Below are 17,597 nucleotides of genomic sequence, written 5' to 3' on the forward strand. Positions count from 1 at the left end.
CGGGGCTGTCTATGGCGGTTGCTGTGGGGGAGGGGCTGTCTATGGCGGTCGCTGTGGGGGAGGGCGGTGTCGCGAGTGGCCGGGGGAGGGGCTGTCTATGGGGGTCGCTGTGGGGGAGGGCGGTGTCGCGAGTGGCCGGGGGCGGGGCTGTCTATGGGGGTTGCTGTGGGGGAGGGGCGGTGTCGCGAGTGGCCGGGGGCGGGGCTGTCTATGGCGGTTGCTGTGGGGGAGGGGCTGTCTATGGGGTCGCGTGGCGGGGGGCGGGGCTGCCAGGTAACCGCCGCACGTAGCTCCCGTCTGCTACCAACGGCCGCCCGCGCCAGGCGGCCCCCAGTGAGAACTGACCAACCCGCGGCGGCCAATCGTTGAGCCGGGCTGGGTGAAAGGGGCGGAGCGATCTCAGGAGGCGAACCAATGGGAGCGGAGAAAAGCGAAGGGGCGGGGACAGTTTCATAGCCCTCGCTGGCGGCCCAGAGGAAGCCGGGGAGGCCCCTAGTCCCCCTTCCCGCTGCATCCCCCGCCTCCCCCTCGCGGCGCTGAGCGAGTGCCCAGGTGCATTGTGGGTACGCGGGTCGGCATTGGCCAGGGTCCGGGCGGGGCCCGGCCAGGGGGCCCGGGGGGCGCAGGGCTAGGAGGGGGCAGGGCCCAGGACGGGGCACGGCCCAGCCAGAAGGCCTGGGGGGTGCAGGGGCAGGGCATAGCTACAGGGCTTGGGGTGTACTGGGCTGGGCAGGGGAATGTGCAGGGCTGGCAGGTGCAGGGTATAGGACGGGGGGGTGCGGGGTCAGGAGGGGTCAGGGCCTAACCACAGGGCCTGGGGTGTGCAAGGCTGGGGTGGGCACCCGTGCAGCCAGAGGACTTGGGGGTACTGGGCCTAGGACAGGGGTAGGGATGTCCCAGGATGGCGGCACTGCAGCCTGGCTCCTTCAGCCTAGCCCTGTCTCACTCGAGCTGTGGGAGCAGCTCCATTAGCTGCTGGGAGTATTGGGCTGTTACCTCTCTGGACAGGAAGTGGATGTGATGCGCACGCTCCACCAGCATGTGGCAGCAGCACTGACCCTCGCAGAGCCCATCCCTGCAATGCTGGAGTGAGGTGATGATGCCTGGAGCCATGGCACCCTTGGTGATGTTCACGAGGGGAGCTTCCCCCAGGGAACTACTGCACGCCAGCTACTCATCAAGGTCCTGCCCTACTGAAGTCAGTAGGGACGTTACCATCCACATTAACTGATGCAGGCTCAGGCCCCAAGTCCAGAATCTAAATACCCCAGGTGTCAATAACCAGACACTGACATAGGGCATGAACTAGAGGTAGGACTGCACAGTCAGGACCAAAAACAGAACAGGGATATGAATGACATGAGCAGCAATCCTCATGAAGTGAACTATTCTTAATCATATCACAAACAACCAGGCTGGCTACATATTCATATCCTAGATTGATGGCTGTGTCAAATAGAGGTCCCCAAACATCTAGGCCTTGTAACTTGTATCCTGTAACTTTAAATTCATTATTCCTAGGTGTGGAAGGATTTCTTTTTTTTATTGGTTGATGTCGGTAAAGCTCAGTTTCCCTGTACACTCCCAAACTGACAAAAATATTTTCAGCGATAACAATAGAAATGTACAGACAGGCAATGTAAGAAAGATGCTGCTTGAGAACTTACTGTGGTTTAGAATGTTGAATGAGGCTTGTTACAAATGGACTAGCGTATGAATAGTGAACAGGTGTGATTTATTGATTTAAGGATATTTAATTTGTATGATTTTGACAATTTGTGTTTTAACAGTTTGTAAAGCTTTGCCTTTTTGAATATCAGTGTCTATTGTCCTTAGTCTGCGCCCCCCCCCATATCCCACAATTGAAAATTTAAACGGATAAAAATCTAAAAAAAAATGCTTAAAAATAAACATTGATATCAATCAAAATTATAAAAAAGTTAAATTCTGCCAAGAGTAATTATTTTCCAGTTTAATTTCTCTCACTTGACTTAGTTACATGCCACTTTGTGTCCCAGCCAGCAATCACACCAAAATATCACTGATTTGTTAAGTAACCAAAATAAACAAATCCTGGACACTTTAGAATCTTTAAATCGGGATTTGACATCTTTTTAAGAGGAGAGAGGTTTTGTCTGGTTAAACCACAAGTTATTGGCCCTGATACAGGAATCGCAGCATGAAATTCTATGGCCACGTTATGCAAGAGGTTAGATTAGATTATCATAGCGGTCCTTCTGGTGTTAAAATCTGTGAACTTCCTTTACATCACCTCCATTTGACAAATGAGGAGAAGGTGGCATGTTGAGGAGAAATGACCCACACAGCAAGTCAAGAGCAGAGCTAGGAACAGAAACCAGGAGTCCTGATTCCCTGTCACCAAGCCAATATCTATGTTAAATTCAACATTACCTTTGAAAAAGAGGAGATAAAAGTCTGTGATTGTCAGTCTAGTATTTCTGACATCTTTATGGGGAAACTGGAGACTTGCAGCTTGTGTGGGAGGTTTTCTTCATGTGTCTATCTCTGCAGCTGGAACGGGTCTGATGACTAAATTCATTGACACAGTACTGTGGAACAGCTCAGGTACTGTCAGAGATCCCCTGGGCTAAATCCCAACCTTTTATCCAAATTAAATAACATTCCTGGTCAGCCTCAACAATGCACGTGAAGCTGATCAAATCAAGTAAATGAATATTTTACATTTCTGTGGAACTTTTCAGTTTCAGATATTTAGAAGTGACTGGCAACAGCTGTTTGGTGTGTGGAAACACTGTGCAACCTAACTATCGTGGCTGCTGCTACAATACCAGCAGGAATAGCTGGGAATATCTTGCTCTGAAATACAGCCACCCTGCTGTGAGTCAGGAATCTGGGACATGGATCAACAGAGAGAATTTTGGACCAAGGACTTCAGAGCAAAAACCCTACTTATGAAAAGTGCCATGGAATCCTTAATACATACATAGAACAAACAGAATATTGGCACTCAAGGTCTCATCTAAAAGACCTTCATGCAGTAAACTGCAGGGAGCTCATCAGTTTATTGACCTTGGTTGGAAGGATGAAGAGCTAGGGGAACCCTGCTGGAATCTGAAGCTGTGATTTCATAGAATCTGAGTGTCTGGAGGCTCCTGGTTAGCAGTTGCAAAAACTGCTTTAGCTAAGAAAACCTATCATTTCCTACCAAAAACTCTTTGGTGAGAGGCTGGAATATTTTAAGCTGTGCAAATCAGAATTCTGCTTCGTTAGAACGGAGTTCCAGCTTGTTGCTTTTAAAGGAATATGTTCCAAGGGAAGTCTTGTCTCGAAAGGAAGGTTTGGAAAGAAGATGTAATGGAACAAATAAATTGTTTCAGTTCCATTCTCTTCTGAGCCCCAGATCCCTGCCACGTACTGAATGGCCAGCAGAGAGGGATATCACTCCATTCCCCTTTGTGTAGGATGGCAGGCATGGAAATCTCATTTTGCGGTTAAGTTTTGACATCAGGATTAAAAAGAGTTTAATCGGGTTAATTTCACTTCACCAGGTGACTGCTGCGTGGGTGGGACACAGCACGCACTGGGTTCTCTTGAAAACACTTCAGGCTTCTACTGGGCCTGGAGTAACTATGATGTGCTCAACAACAGCTTACACCCAGTGCTTAAAAATACCACCAATGGTATTGCTCCTTCCTCTTTCTAAAAAGTGTCACAACATCTTGGACAGCTGCTTGTGAGATGGACACCAGCTGGAAGACGGGACCTCAGCCTAAATTCTCCGAAGCAGAGCATCTCTCTGGAGCACCCATTGTGCTATGCTGCAACACAGCTGTTCTTAAACGGTGGCCCCTGGACCAATTGGTAAGCCTCAGGGCATTTGGTCCCCACGTAGCGGGCTGGCCACATAGGGCTGGCTTCTCCTCCTTGTAGGCAGCTTCTGCACTTCATCAAAAGCTAGTTTCAAATACTATACAAATCTCCCCTGAAGAAGTGTTATCCCAGTGTGAGAGACTCACCTGAGCCCACCTTGGCTTGCTGGGTTTACTAACAAGAGTGTGATGCCAATGAGCCACACCAAGGTTTCCACTTGGGACAGAGCTTGGATGAAGGTACCTAGAAGAGGCCAGTCAACAGCTGGCCAAGGGAAGCCATTTTCTCCACGGAAGAGGAGGGCTGGCAAGGGTTCCCAGGCACACACTGAGTTTGACAAGAGAAGCTTCATCGTGAATGAAGGGCTGGAGTGGATGGGCTGCCCGTGCGGGGGAATAGCTCCCCCATCCAGGTGAAACTCATGTCTCAGTCAGTCCAACTCAACCGTACTGGGGAGGTGAGGGGCTGGCACAGATCTCTGGCTAGATCAACAGGTGGCACAGGGCAGGATACCTAGGGAGAGGGGCTGGCCCGGGTGAGCGGCTCCCCAGGCAGGTGAGGGGCTGGCCCAGGTGAGCGGCTCCCCAGGCTGGTGAGGGGCTGGCCCAGGTGAGCGGCTCCCCAGGCAGGTGAGGGGCTGGCCCAGGTGAGCGGCTCCCCAGGCGGGTGAGGGGCTGGCCCGGGTGAGCGGCTCCCCAGGCGGGTGAGGGGCTGGCCCGGGTGAGCGGCTCCCCAGGCGGGTGAGGGGCTGGCCCGGGTGAGCGGCTCCCCAGGCGGGTGAGGGGCTGGCCCGGGTGAGCGGCTCCCCAGGCGGGTGAGGGGCTGGCCCGGGTGAGCGGCTCCCCAGGCGGGTGAGGGGCTGGCCCGGGTGAGCGGCTCCCCAGGCGGGTGAGGGGCTGGCCCGGGTGAGCGGCTCCCCAGGCGGGTGAGGGGCTGGCCCGGGTGAGCGGCTCCCCAGGCGGGTGAGGGGCTGGCCCGGGTGAGCGGCTCCCCAGGCGGGTGAGGGGCTGGCCCGGGTGAGCGGCTCCCCAGGCGGGTGAGGGGCTGGCCCGGGTGAGCGGCTCCCCAGGCGGGTGAGGGGCTGGCCCGGGTGAGCGGCTCCCCAGGCGGGTGAGGGGCTCCCCAGGCGGGTGAGGGGCTCCCCAGGCGGGTGAGGGGCTGGCCCAGGTGAGCGGCTCCCCAGGCGGGTGAGGGGCTGGCCCGGGTGAGCGGCTCCCCAGGCGGGTGAGGGGCTGGCCCGGGTGAGCGGCTCCCCAGGCGGGTGAGGGGCTGGCCCGGGTGAGCGGCTCCCCAGGCGGGTGAGGGGCTGGCCCGGGTGAGCGGCTCCCCAGGCAGGTGAGGGGCTGGCCCGGGTGAGCGGCTCCCCAGGCGGGTGAGGGGCTGGGCCGGGTGAGGGGCTCCCCAGGCGGGTGAGGGGCTCCCCAGGCGGGTGAGGGGCTCCCCAGGCAGGTGAGGGGCTGGCCCGGGTGAGCGGCTCCCCAGGCAGGTGAGGGGCTGGCCCGGGTGAGGGGCTCCCCAGGCGGGTGAGGGGCTGGCCCTGGGCGGGTGCGGGGCTCCCGGGCGGCGAGGCGGGGCTGGCCCTGGGCGGGTGAGGGGCTCCCCAGGCGGGTGAGGGGCTGGGCCGGGTGAGCGGCTCCCCAGGCGGGTGAGGGGCTCCCCAGGCGGGTGAGGGGCTCCCCAGGCGGGTGAGGGGCTGGCCCGGGTGAGCGGCTCCCCAGGCAGGTGAGGGGCTGGCCCTGGGCGGGTGCGGGGCTCCCCAGGCGGGTGCGGGGCTCCCCAGGCGGGTGAGGGGCTGGCCCGGGTGCGGGGCTCCCCAGGCGGGTGCGGGGCTCCCCAGGCGGGTGAGGGGCTGGCCCGGGTGAGCGGCTCCCCAGGCGGGTGAGGGGCTGGCCCTGGGCGGGTGAGGGGCTGGGCCGGGTGAGCGGCTCCCCAGGCGGGTGAGGGGCTCCCCAGGCGGGTGAGGGGCTGGGCCGGGTGAGGGGCTCCCCAGGCGGGTGAGGGGCTCCCCAGGCGGGTGAGGGGCTGGGCCGGGTGCGGGGCTCCCCAGGCGGGTGAGGGGCTGGCCCGGGTGCGGGGCTCCCCAGGCGGGTGCGGGGCTCCCCAGGCGGGTGCGGGGCTCCCCAGGCTGGTGAGGGGCTGGCCCGGGTGAGCGGCTCCCCAGGCTGGTGAGGGGCTGGCCCTGGGCGGGTGAGCGGCTCCCCAGGCGGGTGAGGGGCTCCCCCTGGGCGGGTGCGGGGCTCCCGGGCGGCGAGGCGGGGCTGGCCCCTGGGACGTCCCGGCAGGGGGTGCGGCTGAGCGGCGGGGGCGGCGGCCCCGCCATGCGGAAGTGCTGGGCGGCTGCTGCCGAAGTCAGGAGCCCGGCCCGGCTGACAGCGGCCCCCGGGCAGCGAGGGGAGCAGCCCGGCAGGAGGGTCCAGGAGCCTCCCGGCGCAGGGTGAGTCGCGGTCCCCTCCTCCCCGGGCTCCGAACCCCCCCACCCCCCGGGGCCCCGTGACTCCCACCCCCGAGTGCCCCAGCGCCCCTCCCTTGCTGGGGGAGCCCCTGAGTCCCTGTCCTGTGCCAGCCCTAGAGCCCTATGCCTGTCCTGTGCCAGCCCTAGAGCCCTATGCCTGTCCTGTGCCAGCCCTACAGCCCTATGCCTGTCCTGTGCCAGCCCTAGAGCCCTATGCCTGTCCTGTGCCAGCCCTACAGCACTATGCTTGTCCTGTGCCAGCCCTACAGCCCTATGCCTGTTCTGTGCCAGCCCTACAGCCCTATGCCTGTCCTGTGCCAGCCCTAGAGCACTATGCCTGTCCTGTGCCAGCCCTAGAGCCCTATGCCTGTCCTGTGCCAGCCCTAGAGCCCTATGCCTGTCCTGTGCCAGCCCTAGAGCCCTATGCCTGTCCTGTGCCAGCCCTACAGCCCTATGCCTGTCCTGTGCCAGCCCTACAGCCCTATGCCTGTCCTGTGCCAGCCCTACAGCCCTATGCCTGTCCTGTGCCAGCCCTACAGCCCTATGCCTGTCCTGTGCCAGCCCTACAGCCCTATGCCTGTCCTGTGCCAGCCCTACAGCCCTATGCCTGTCCTGTGCCAGCCCTAGAGCACTATGCCTGTCCTGTGCCAGCCCTACAGCCCTATGCCTGTCCTGTGCCAGCCCCTGCCCAGGGCCAGCCCCTCCCTATGCCAGCTCCTCGTGTGTCCAGGCTCAGCGCGGACAGGTGGGGGGCTGGCACAAGTGCCCCGGGGAATGGCGCCTCTATTTATTGGGGTGAAAAGTTTCCTGGACCGGGACCCCAACCCCGTGGGAGAGAGAGAAACTGAAAGCTGGTGGGTCCCCAGCTGAGGGGCTGGTGGGAGCTGAGGCAGCCCCCTGCCCCCGGGAGCTGCTCTGCCCCCACCCCCTGGTGTCATTAGCGCAGAGCTCTTGATCCAGCCGATATTGTTTTTTCAAGCTGATCCAAGTGAGGTGCGGCACAAGCGGGTTTATCTCTGAGTGCTGGAAACACAAACCTCCCAGATGGGCTCACTTCTCCTCACTGTCCTGCTTCTTCCTCACTGAGATAATGCACTCTGCTCTCCTGAGTCGTGTGTGGGCACACAAGCGCGCACACGTGCTCTCTCCCTGCAGAGTTGTGTGTGTGTGTGTACATACACTCTCTCCGTGCAGGGTTGCATGTGTATACACACACGCTCTCTCTCTCTCTCCCTGCAGAGTTGTGTGTGTGTACACTCCCCCCCCCCCCCAGGGTTGTGCTCTCGTTCTCTCTCTCTGTCTCTCCAGAGTTGTGTCTACACACAAACCCCTTGTGTACAAATTAAAGGAAGCCCCCCCCTTCCCCAAAACAGCAGGTGGGGAATAAAGACCAAAAGTTTCCTGCTGCCATTGGCGTGCGGCACAGACCTAGCAGGCTGCTCCGGAGAGCAGGACCTGCCGTGGAGATGGGCCCAGAAGGGTCCCATGCTAGATGAAGAGAGGGAGTGGGGAGAGTAGCAGGAGACCGCGCTGTTAGAGGGTTTACTTCTCACAATCAATGCAAGAGCTTTAATTGGGTTATTCCCCCTTGTGCCTATTCCTCTGTGTGCCATGTTCCCACCTTCCCCAATTCCCCACAGAGGAACATTTTTTCCCCATGTTAAGCTATTTTTCTCGGCTCAGTGACACATAGGTAGTGGGCAATCCGCTGGCAAATACCTAGGAGAAGCAGGATTAAATTAATAAAGACCCTGGCAGACAGTGTAGGTTTTACTGACAGTTTGTCAAAGGAGTTTTCAATGCTACAATGAAGACAAAATTAGGAAAACCCATCACACAATGTGGCTTTTAACCTTCCCCTGCCAGGATTGTATTCAACCGCCACAGCCCGAGAGAGGCAGCTTGTGGCACTGAATTCTAACAAACAGGAAACAGACGAGTGGGATTTGCTGGGCCAAGGCGAACAAATTGGAAACGAATAACAACTTTTAAAAATTCTCTCAGTGCCAACAGTTGAGGGGTTTGTTAGGAACAAGGAGATGAGATTTCTTAAAAAAAAACAAAAACAAAAACCAATGCAAATGTGACCTTTAGTTCGCGAGCCTCCCTTTAAAAAAGAGACAATTAGGATGAATATGGGGGAAACTCAACAAAAGCACAGTCGTTGATCGTATAACCCCCACCCAATCCTGCACTGGCTGACGGTGGCTGGATTGAATGTCATAGGCCTGCCCACCTGTCGTCTCTAGAACTTCAGGATAGTTTTTTTCCTATCAATGGCAGCTTCACAGAGATGGTGGTGGTGGTGTTTACCTTTCTCCAAAGCAACAGGCCCTGGCCATTGCCAAAGGCAGCAGCATACCAGCCTAGATGGCTCACCATGCTTCTGGACGAGTTGCAGCAGGGTTAACTGGTCATCCCTCCCAGAGCCCAGTTCTCCTTGTAATAATAAACTCATCCCTTGAATACAGGTGCTAGGAGGTGAAAGGGGAGTTCCCCTCCTTAAGCAAGGCTGTAATGACAAACACAATGACCCAGGCAGGGTGGCACAGTAGAAGCTGGTTCAGAATGCTGAATTTGTCATTTTAACAGCATGCTTCCCTGTTCCTTTCAAAAACCTAGCCCAGAATAGCAGCTGGAGGGTGGGGGAAGCCAGGCTGTTGCAGCAGAAAGGGGCAGGAGGACCTGAGTCACACACTAAACAGGGACCTGTGTGTGGATGTAAGTGTTCAAACTTGGGTGCTTCTAGCCAGACACAGAATAAGGACACTTATTTAATTGCTTAAGTGTGGATTTAGTTGTCTAAATATAGACACCCAACTCTGAAAAATGTGACCATAATATAATTGCCCAGGATAGCGTATATAGTCCTGCAAAACTTTAGGGACCAATCCTACAAGGCTCTCCTGGACAATTCTCCCTCGGATAATATTGCCTAGGAGAGCCAGTATTAATTGACAGCTGCTGTTAAGGTTTCATTGCTCCCAGAGATTACACTATAGATTCTTTGGGAGCTGGGATTGTCTCCCGGGGTTCTGAAATGTACATGTGTTTTTATTACAAAGGTCTGAAGTCATCTGCAAAACAGCTAATCCGAGTTCCCTCTCTCTACCTAGGTATTTAGATACTGTTGAGTCACAGGCACAGACCTATGGGAAAGTGAGAGACTTAAGTACTGCAACCTAAGCTGGGTGTCACTCTTGCCTGCCTGGGGTTTGGTTGCTTGCATATGAATTCCTTCCTTTTAACTGAGCTTCTGGTACTGCAAGATTTCCAAGACAAGGCAAGACATGTGGTCTGTCCAGCACCTACCACGGTGGGGCCCTGATTGAGGTCTCCGGGGGTTACTTGCGGTACAAATAAGAGGGGAAATGAAGGGGGTTGTTACGGACATGGCTAGGCTGTTTATACTCCTCCTCCCAAAGTTATGGAGTTTTCACGCTTGGTAGCTGAAAACCCATGTCTATTTCTGATGATTTGAGGAAGTGTCTCTCTCATTTTTATTTCAGATACTGAAGTTAGAAAAAACCCCAACCCGAATTTCAAATTCCCCTCTCTAACATCGAATTCAAAGCCAGACCTCCATGGGCTTCCAAGAAGTCTTGGGCCGCCTCTTCTCTCTTTCCATTCTGTGAACTACCTTAGGTAAGTCCGCTTGTCTTTTGCACATTAACTTTATGAAGGTGTCCGCTAGTGGGAAACATCCAGGCAGGAATTGATAGTGGTGTAGTGGATGTTGTATTTTTTATCTCGACCTGGTGTCTGCAGCACTGTTACCGACTAGAACAATGTGGTTATGAATGGTTAATTGCGGCTCAGACCGGGAGCAGAGCTGTGTGGGAACTGTCTGTTCTTGTAAGATCATTGTTCATGTTTAATTAACAGGTGGGAGAAGGGGTTGTAAATAAGAACCTGTTACCATGTCACCCAGCTACAGACTGTGGTCAGGTCAGAATCAAGGTTTAAGGATTGAGATAAAACTCAAGAGTCTGGAGTTAATGAAGTCGGTTTCTCCGCCTTCCACCTCCTTTAAGAAATAATGTAAAGGGACACGGTTGTCTTGAAAATCGGATCTATCTGAAAATGTTGGACCTACGATAGTTAAAAGTAGCACATAAGACTAGGAAACCTGAGAGACGTTCGCAGAAAAGCAAATCTCTGTCTTTGCGCTTTGTCATGTGGCATTTTACAGGGCTCTGTAGAGTCAGTTTCGCTGTTCCTCTTTACAGTCAATCAGTCGCTTGGTGTTTCCCTTGCTGAAAAGAAATGTAGCGTTTTTTAAATTAACTAACTTCCAGAGAATTCCCATTTCTGATGGAGTGCCTTGTATGCATCCAATGAAGTGAGCTGTAGCTCACGAAAGCTTATGCTCAAATAAATTGGTTAGTCTCTAAGGTGCCACAAGTCCTCCTTTTCTTTTTATTCCTATGGCTGTATTTTGAGAATGCCTAGGGATCCCCCTCTGGGAGCAGGACCACATTGTGCTAGTTTATGTACAAACACAGAACAAAAATCTGGCCTGGAGAGGCTAAACTGCCTGTGAAAAATGAGTGAGGCACACAAATATTTTCCTGGGTTCTGCTTACTGCGGTTTCAGCCAGTCTGCCCTTTCCTCACATTAAATGGTCCCCGCGCAGCCACCTCCGAGCAACGTGATTAAAATGATCTGGGGCTCATTTCCATGGGTTTCCACACGGGGAAGAGCCTGAAAAGATTGGGATCATTTAGTTTTGGAAAAAGACAAATAGTAGATAATACCCACTCCTGCCATGAGCGTGGGGGACTGGACTAGATGACCTCTCGAGGTCTCTTCCACTCCTATGATTCTATGATCTCTTAAACTAGCCAAGGCGTGTTAAATTTGATGTTCCGTTTGAGGTTACTGGCTAGACCTAAATGAAGTAGCGGGTGTGGTTTAAACTGAGAGCGATCATGAAGATGTGCATGAGATGTTCGTTTACAGAAAGAATCAAAGGGGCTTCCAATAAATTCCAGCAGCATTAATCTTTGTCAGCACGAACAGGATGACTGTATGAATTTCATACGGTAACAGGGATGCTGGCCAGCTGGGAGGTTGAGAAATCACCTCCCACCTTTGTGAATAGAGCCTCAAAGGGAATTTTTGCCTGATGCCTTGTCCAACAGAATGGCGGTAGAGAGTGAGCTGGTTTGCATGGGAGGACAGGCTCTCTGAATCGGCGTTGCAGGGAGATTCTCTCTTGTCTATTTTTTTTCCTTAGTCCTATTCTCAGGAACATACAGTTTGCCAGCCTAGATCAGAACATGGGTCCGTAGAGCTGAATATCGTGTCTCTAGCAAGGGCCAGTGCCTGCGACTTCAGAGTTGAAGTCCCTATGAGATGTCTCATCTGCCCCATTACATGGTATTGCCATTCCTGATATCACCTGGGGATCAGCCTGGGGCTGGATGGCAGAAAGCCTTTGCAAGCTTAGCCTTCCATCTCAGCACATCTGAGCTCTGGCCAAGGCCCTACAGAGCCCTGTCTCTGCTGTATCTCTCCCCTCTTTTCCACTCACTTGCTTTCCTCTTTCCTGGTGTCCCTCCCTCAAACCTTCTTCCTTCGCCAGTCATCCCTGGGTTCTTCTCCACGCTCTTACCAGGGGCCCGTGCACTTGCACTGCATGGCTGTGATGAAGTGGGAATGTTCTTAATGTTTTCTCTGAATACTGTATGGGTGCCTCAGTTTCCCCCAGGTATTTCTTAAGTATCTAGGTGGTGGGATAAGAGGGTGTGATTGTTGCAGAGCCCTAGAGGGCCAGTGTGATGGTGTCTGCACAGAGAATGGCCGACACCCTATCTCCTGGCCACTGACGGCCTGGGCCTCTCCTCTGCAAAGGTGCCAACTGAAGGGGTTGGAGAACAAAGAGACCAGGTGGTCTCCTGGCCTGGGAAAGAGACAAACAGAGGCCAGAGGAGGGGCAGGAGAGTTTCAGTTGGGAGCTGGCTGGGGAAATGGAGGGAGGCCCAGATGGTGCTCTGGCCTCCCTGCCCCCCAAGATGGACCTGACTGAGGGTCCTGTTCTCTGTACCTACAAGCTCTGTTTTAGACAGTGTTCCTGTCGTCTAATAAACCTTCTGTTTTACTGACTGGCTGAGAGTCACGTCTGACTGCGGAACTGGGGTGCAGGGCCCACTGGCTTCCCCAGGAGCCCCACCAGGGCAGACTAGCTGTGGGAAGCGCATGGAGGGGCAGAGGAGGCTGAATGCTCTGAGGTCAGACCCAGGAAGGTGGAAGCCGGGGGAGCTGTGTGTCCTGCAGACAGTCTGCTCCCGGAGAGGAGACTCCCCCAGAGTCCTGCCTGGCTTTGTAGGGAGCAGTTCCAGAGCATCGCCCGGGGATGGCGTGACGGTGGCTCTGCTGCGTAGGATCTTGGAGGCGGGGACTGGGTCTTATTGTTTGTCTTTTATGCACCATTTCTGAAGGCCGGGGTTCAAATCCCACTCAGGTGATGCAGTTGGGAGGGAAACAGCCTCCTGGAAAGCTCAGGACCCTCCCCTTCCCCTGCCCCCCAGCCTGCTGCATGTCTGTGTGTGGACATGGGGCGAGCTGGGGGTTGAGTCACTTTGCTGACATATTCTGTGGCTCTTGCTTTCTTTGTTCTTAATTTGCCTGTTGTCAAATGTAGGAGGTGGGCAGGTGCTCAGAACGGAAAATCAAGGCCTTCCACGTGCAAAGGGAGACGTTCTGAATGAAGGGAGGTCGCCGGAGGTCCCTGTCAAGAGGAATTGGGCAGCCACAGATGTCTGTGGGCCCAGTTGGGTTCAGGTGCATTGGCAGAGGGTGGCTGGGGGCTCAGGCCTGCAGGAACAAGGGTCTGGATTGAGGGGCGTGGCCAGAGGAGGCCCAAGGCATCAGCACATCTGTGGTGGGGGAGCCCCAGGACTGGAGCAGCAGCAGGTCTGGTACCTGAGCCCTGCTTGCCGGAGACCCAGATGGGGTAGGAGTGATGGTGTACAGGTAAGCGGGCTGGCGTTTCTCCACCATGCACCTTGTAGATGGAACCAATTCACTTTTGGAGCGATGGTTTTGTTTCCTTACCCGGTTTCTGCAATGAGACAGATCTCCAGGGAGAGCTTGGGATTTTGTTTCCCGCGGGGCTTGGCCTCTCAGAGAAAGACCCAGCTTGCAAATGTGGGGCTCCCGGCTCTTTACTCACACGCCAGTTGCTTCACCCGTCCGCCCGTCACATCCGTGGTTGCTGCTGTAGCAACCTATGTGATGTCACTGGCCGGGTTCTGAGACCTAGATGTGATGAAACAAGCAGAGGCTTAAATTGCCCAGGGGGAAGAAAGGCAGGGAGAGAGCAGGACTTCAGATAGGCGGGGGAAGAGCCATCAAACTCGGGAACCTGCAGCTCATCCAGAGCAAAAGTATTGGCCACCTCTCAGCCAATCAGATAGCAATATGCAAATCTCTGCTTGCTGGCTGGCTCGGAGGAATATTTTTTCCCCATGTCAGTGTAGACCCTATGCTGCTTACCTTGACCGTTACTGGCTTTCAGGGGCCGTCCCCCGATGCCCCACGCTGACAGTAAACTCAGAACTGCGCTCCGGGTGGGGGCGCGCACCCCGCCACAAGGAGCCGTGTGGGGACCCGCACAAGCGATGGAATAACCTCTGGGGCTGCGTGCCGACATACGTGAGGTTGATGCACTTTTGTGTTGGAGACGTGGCCTAAGAAGAATGGCTGCAGAGTGATGTCCATGGGCTCGGCCGCAGGACTTGCCAGTGCGTTTGATGGGACGCTGAGCGTGTGCCGGTGGGGACGCTGCCGTCAGGTTTCCGTGATCAGCAGGATGTCCTGCCCCTCGAGAAAGAGCGGTCTGTGTCTGTATGGCCCGGTGACTAGAGCCATTCCCCCAGGCCATGCTTGGAGCATGCGCACCTTCAGCTGGCCTCCAAATGTGCCCCCTTGTCACTGGGTCCACTCGCTGCCTCCTGGTTGCTCTGGGGATTAGCTTTGGCCAGGCATTGCGCCCGCCTCTGGCAGCATCCCTCCTGCCCTCTGCACCTCAACCCTCTGTGGTCCCTCTTCGTGCCTTGGCCCCTCCGGCCAGGTCACTGCGCGCTTCCCCTTCCGGGGGTACCAAAGTCTCTCTTGACACATGGACTCTGGCAATCTTCGTGCTCACTGCCCAGCCTGTGCCACTTCCCCAGCGGCCAGCAGGGGAACCCAGGCCCACCCACTGCTCCGGGTGCCAGCCTGGGGACCCCGTATCTGCAGCTGTGGCCTGCTTTCCTGCAAGAACCTGTTGCTCCTTCCTACAGTGCCTGGGCTTTATACAGGCCCCTCCTGTTCCTGCCCAGCTGAGCTGCCTGTCTGATCAGTCCCTGCTCCCTGGCTGCTCCTCCAGGTGCTGCCTGGGCAGTTAATCTTGCAGCTGCACCCGATTCCAGCCAGGGAGGATGGAGTCAGCAAGCGGATCCTGCCCTACTGAGTCAGCCTGGCCTGAGCCCCGTTGGCAGGATTCCAGGGCCACTGGAGTAACTCCTCGCTCTTACAAAACCTGCCATGGTGTCGGAGACCAGGACATGGTGGTCATGCCCAGGGGTTAGAGCAGGAGTTGGTGACTGGGACTGGAGCCGGAGGCAGACATCGGAGCAGAGACTCAGAGCAGGTTACCCTCGCCTGCAGTGAGGCAAGGCAAGGGAGGAGGGGACTGGCAACCCGGAGGAACAGGTCCTATCGCAGCCATGGGCGAATGCTCTGAGCAGCCCCCAAACTGCTGCTGCGGGGCACGGTTCCCACCAGTCAGGCAGCCGACTCCAGGTCAGCTGCACTCCTGTAGGTTGCTGGAGCCTGACTCCAGCTCCTGACCCATGGTCTCAATAGCGTCTGTGCACTGACTCTGTTCCCTGGGAAGGCTGAGGGGCCAAGTCTAACGTGCCGAGATTCAAACCTGTGAGTGCGGAAACTCTGGGCGTGATGCTATTGGCTGCCTGTGGCTCTGCCAATATTTACTGTCTAGGTCAATTCTTGTTAATCTCGGCAGTAATCTTACCCGGCACTCACCGAGCACTTTACATTTCCAAAGCGCTGAGCAAACTTTGGCTGGCTCCCAATGACAGTCAGAAATCTCTCTGAGGGCTTGGGGTTAACACTCTGCTTCAACCAGGAAACCCAACTGCTCACTGAGCAGCACCATGCAGAGCAGATCCCAGGTCACGAGGGGAAAGGGCTTGAGGATCATTCCTGGCCCCATTTATACTGAACCCTCCCACAAAGGAAAACCCGCAGTTCAGGGGTACTGGTAGCTTATCCCCAGAGTTTCAGGGCTGGAACTGAGGTTACAAGTTGGGACCGAGTTGTTGGCAGAGCAATGTGTGGGGCGCCCAGAGCTGGCATAGCAGGGGCTGCGGGTCGGGATTGAGGGGCACAGGCAAAGCAGTGGGGAGTGGGGGGAGCCCAGAGCTGGGATAGCGGGGGGCTGCGGATCAGGAGTGAGGGGCACTGGCAGATCTTGGGGAGGGGGGAGCCCAGGGCTTGGAGAGCAGCGGGCTGCGGGTCGGGATTGAGGGGCACCAGCAGAACTGTGCGCGGAGAGCGTGGAAGAACTGGAAACTTGAATCTGTTTTCTCAATGTAATTTATTTGCCTTGATGGTTTTTGGTTACCTGGCTTTCCAAGAATGTCCGGGTCCTGGTACAGTAACAATAACCAGCTGCCAGCAAACCAGAGCTTCCCTCTGCCTGCTCTCCTGGGAGGATCAGAAGTGCGGTGTGTGAAAGCAGGCGATTCTGGGCAGAAACCCGGTGGACAAGGCAGTTGCAGCTGCCCACAAGTGATTCTGTGTTTCTTCGGGCGGTGTGGATGTGGGGGGCGGGGGTCAGTTATGCAATTACCTGACTGGCCAGAAAGATATAGGAAGAAGCGAGAAAGGAGCAGAAGAGTAGAAAAAAAGGAGAGAGAGAGAGGAGACAGGAAAGTGGACCATAAGGATGAGGTCTGGCTATGTGGAAACATAGGTAGGTGACATTTATGGCCTAGAGTACAAGATCATAGGTGCACTTAGGAGAAAGAGATCTCCTCTAAAGGGTTGCTCCTTGAGGGGTGTGACTGTCTCCATGATGAGAGACAAGATCTCCTGCGTCCAGCCCCTTGGTCTTTCCAGGGTGCAGGGAGGCTCCCTGATGGGGGTCTCGCGACTGATGCATAACAGGGAAGGCTCAGAGCTTGAAAAGATACCGAAAGGAGGCCGGTGAGCACAGGAAGCTGGTTGGTGAGAGAGAGAAGCCAAGCTCTGTTTTGCAGTGGGTCAGAAGGGGTCCTGGCATTGACTGAGCCAAGGGTAGCAAATACAGGTTTGCCCCCAGATTTGGTGACCGTGTCTAGAGGGAGCGTGTTGCATTCTGGGCTGTGCCGGGGCAGAGTGTCACAGCTGGAATATTGGGAAAGGGGCTGATTTTCCTCCTGCATTTGGCAGCTGTCCATGGTTACACACCCCCTGCTTCGGGCTGTTGGCTGTGCTCTGCGTTGGCTGTTCCGGCGGGGCTGCCGGTGGCGATGGGCCCCTTGTCAGGGCGCTGGAGAGCGTTCTGTGAGCACGCGTGGCCTGCGTTGGAGTTAGGAAAGGTTCTGCTTGCAAAGAGGGGATGTTTCCTCACCTATTGTGTGTCATTTCCTTTCTGGCTGTGACTAAGCACCGATCTGAAACCTCCACTTCCCTTCCCTGCCATGTGGCAAGAACTCCCAGGGCAGGCGTCTGACCCACCAGGCAGGGCTGCCCTTGGCAAGCCGTCCGACGCGAAGGGATGCCCAGGAGGCCAGCTGCCCGCCACGCAGCTCTGAGCAGCAAAGCCCTTGGATGTGAGTTTGCACTGTAACTGGGTTTGTTAGTGTGTGTGCGCACGCGCCACTGCCCCCTGCTGGATGGAATCAGAACTGCTTGTGCATGTGTCCTAGGCCTTGCAAAGCTAATGGCGAGTGGAGGGTCTCCTTTGGCTGAAGAGATAGGGGTGTTGTGGAGCAGTAATAATAGATAATATGGAGATACACCGATCTCATAGAACTGGAAGGGACCTTGAAAGGTCATAGAGTTGAGTCCAATCCCCTGCCTTCACAGGGGGACCAAGTACTGTCCTTATTTTTGCCCCAGATCCCTAAATGGCCCCCTCAAGGATTGAACTCACAATCCTGGGTTTAGCAGGCCAATGCTCAAACCACTGAGCTATCCCCAGTAAGATCAGGGTGCTATCCCCGTGGTGCTGTGACGTTCCAGATGCACACAGGGTGCAGCCTATGTCCCCGGCTGGCCAGGATTTTGTTGTTGTAT

General features: G+C 55.7%; 1 protein-coding gene across 3 annotated transcripts in view; it reads left to right on the top strand.

Annotated features, from left to right (window-relative positions):
* The first annotated feature begins 841 nt into the window (after nucleotides 1–841).
* The window catches only part of IRF5 (interferon regulatory factor 5), a 38,633-nt gene continuing 21,877 nt past the window's right edge, over nucleotides 842–17,597 (top strand). The window contains exons 1-3 of one of the 3 annotated variants that reach the window (XM_073328967.2): nucleotides 842–2,586; nucleotides 2,724–4,264; nucleotides 9,814–9,949. The gene's annotated coding sequence lies outside the window, so the exon portion shown is untranslated. Of the gene's footprint in view, nucleotides 4,265–6,114; nucleotides 6,287–9,813; nucleotides 9,950–17,597 lie in introns of those variants that run through there. The other 2 variants (XM_078851202.1, XM_073328966.2) reach the window with 2 other exon arrangements.

This window comes from Lepidochelys kempii, chromosome 1, assembly GCF_965140285.1.
Source record: "Lepidochelys kempii isolate rLepKem1 chromosome 1, rLepKem1.hap1, whole genome shotgun sequence".
Taxonomy (NCBI): Eukaryota; Metazoa; Chordata; order Testudines; family Cheloniidae; genus Lepidochelys; species Lepidochelys kempii.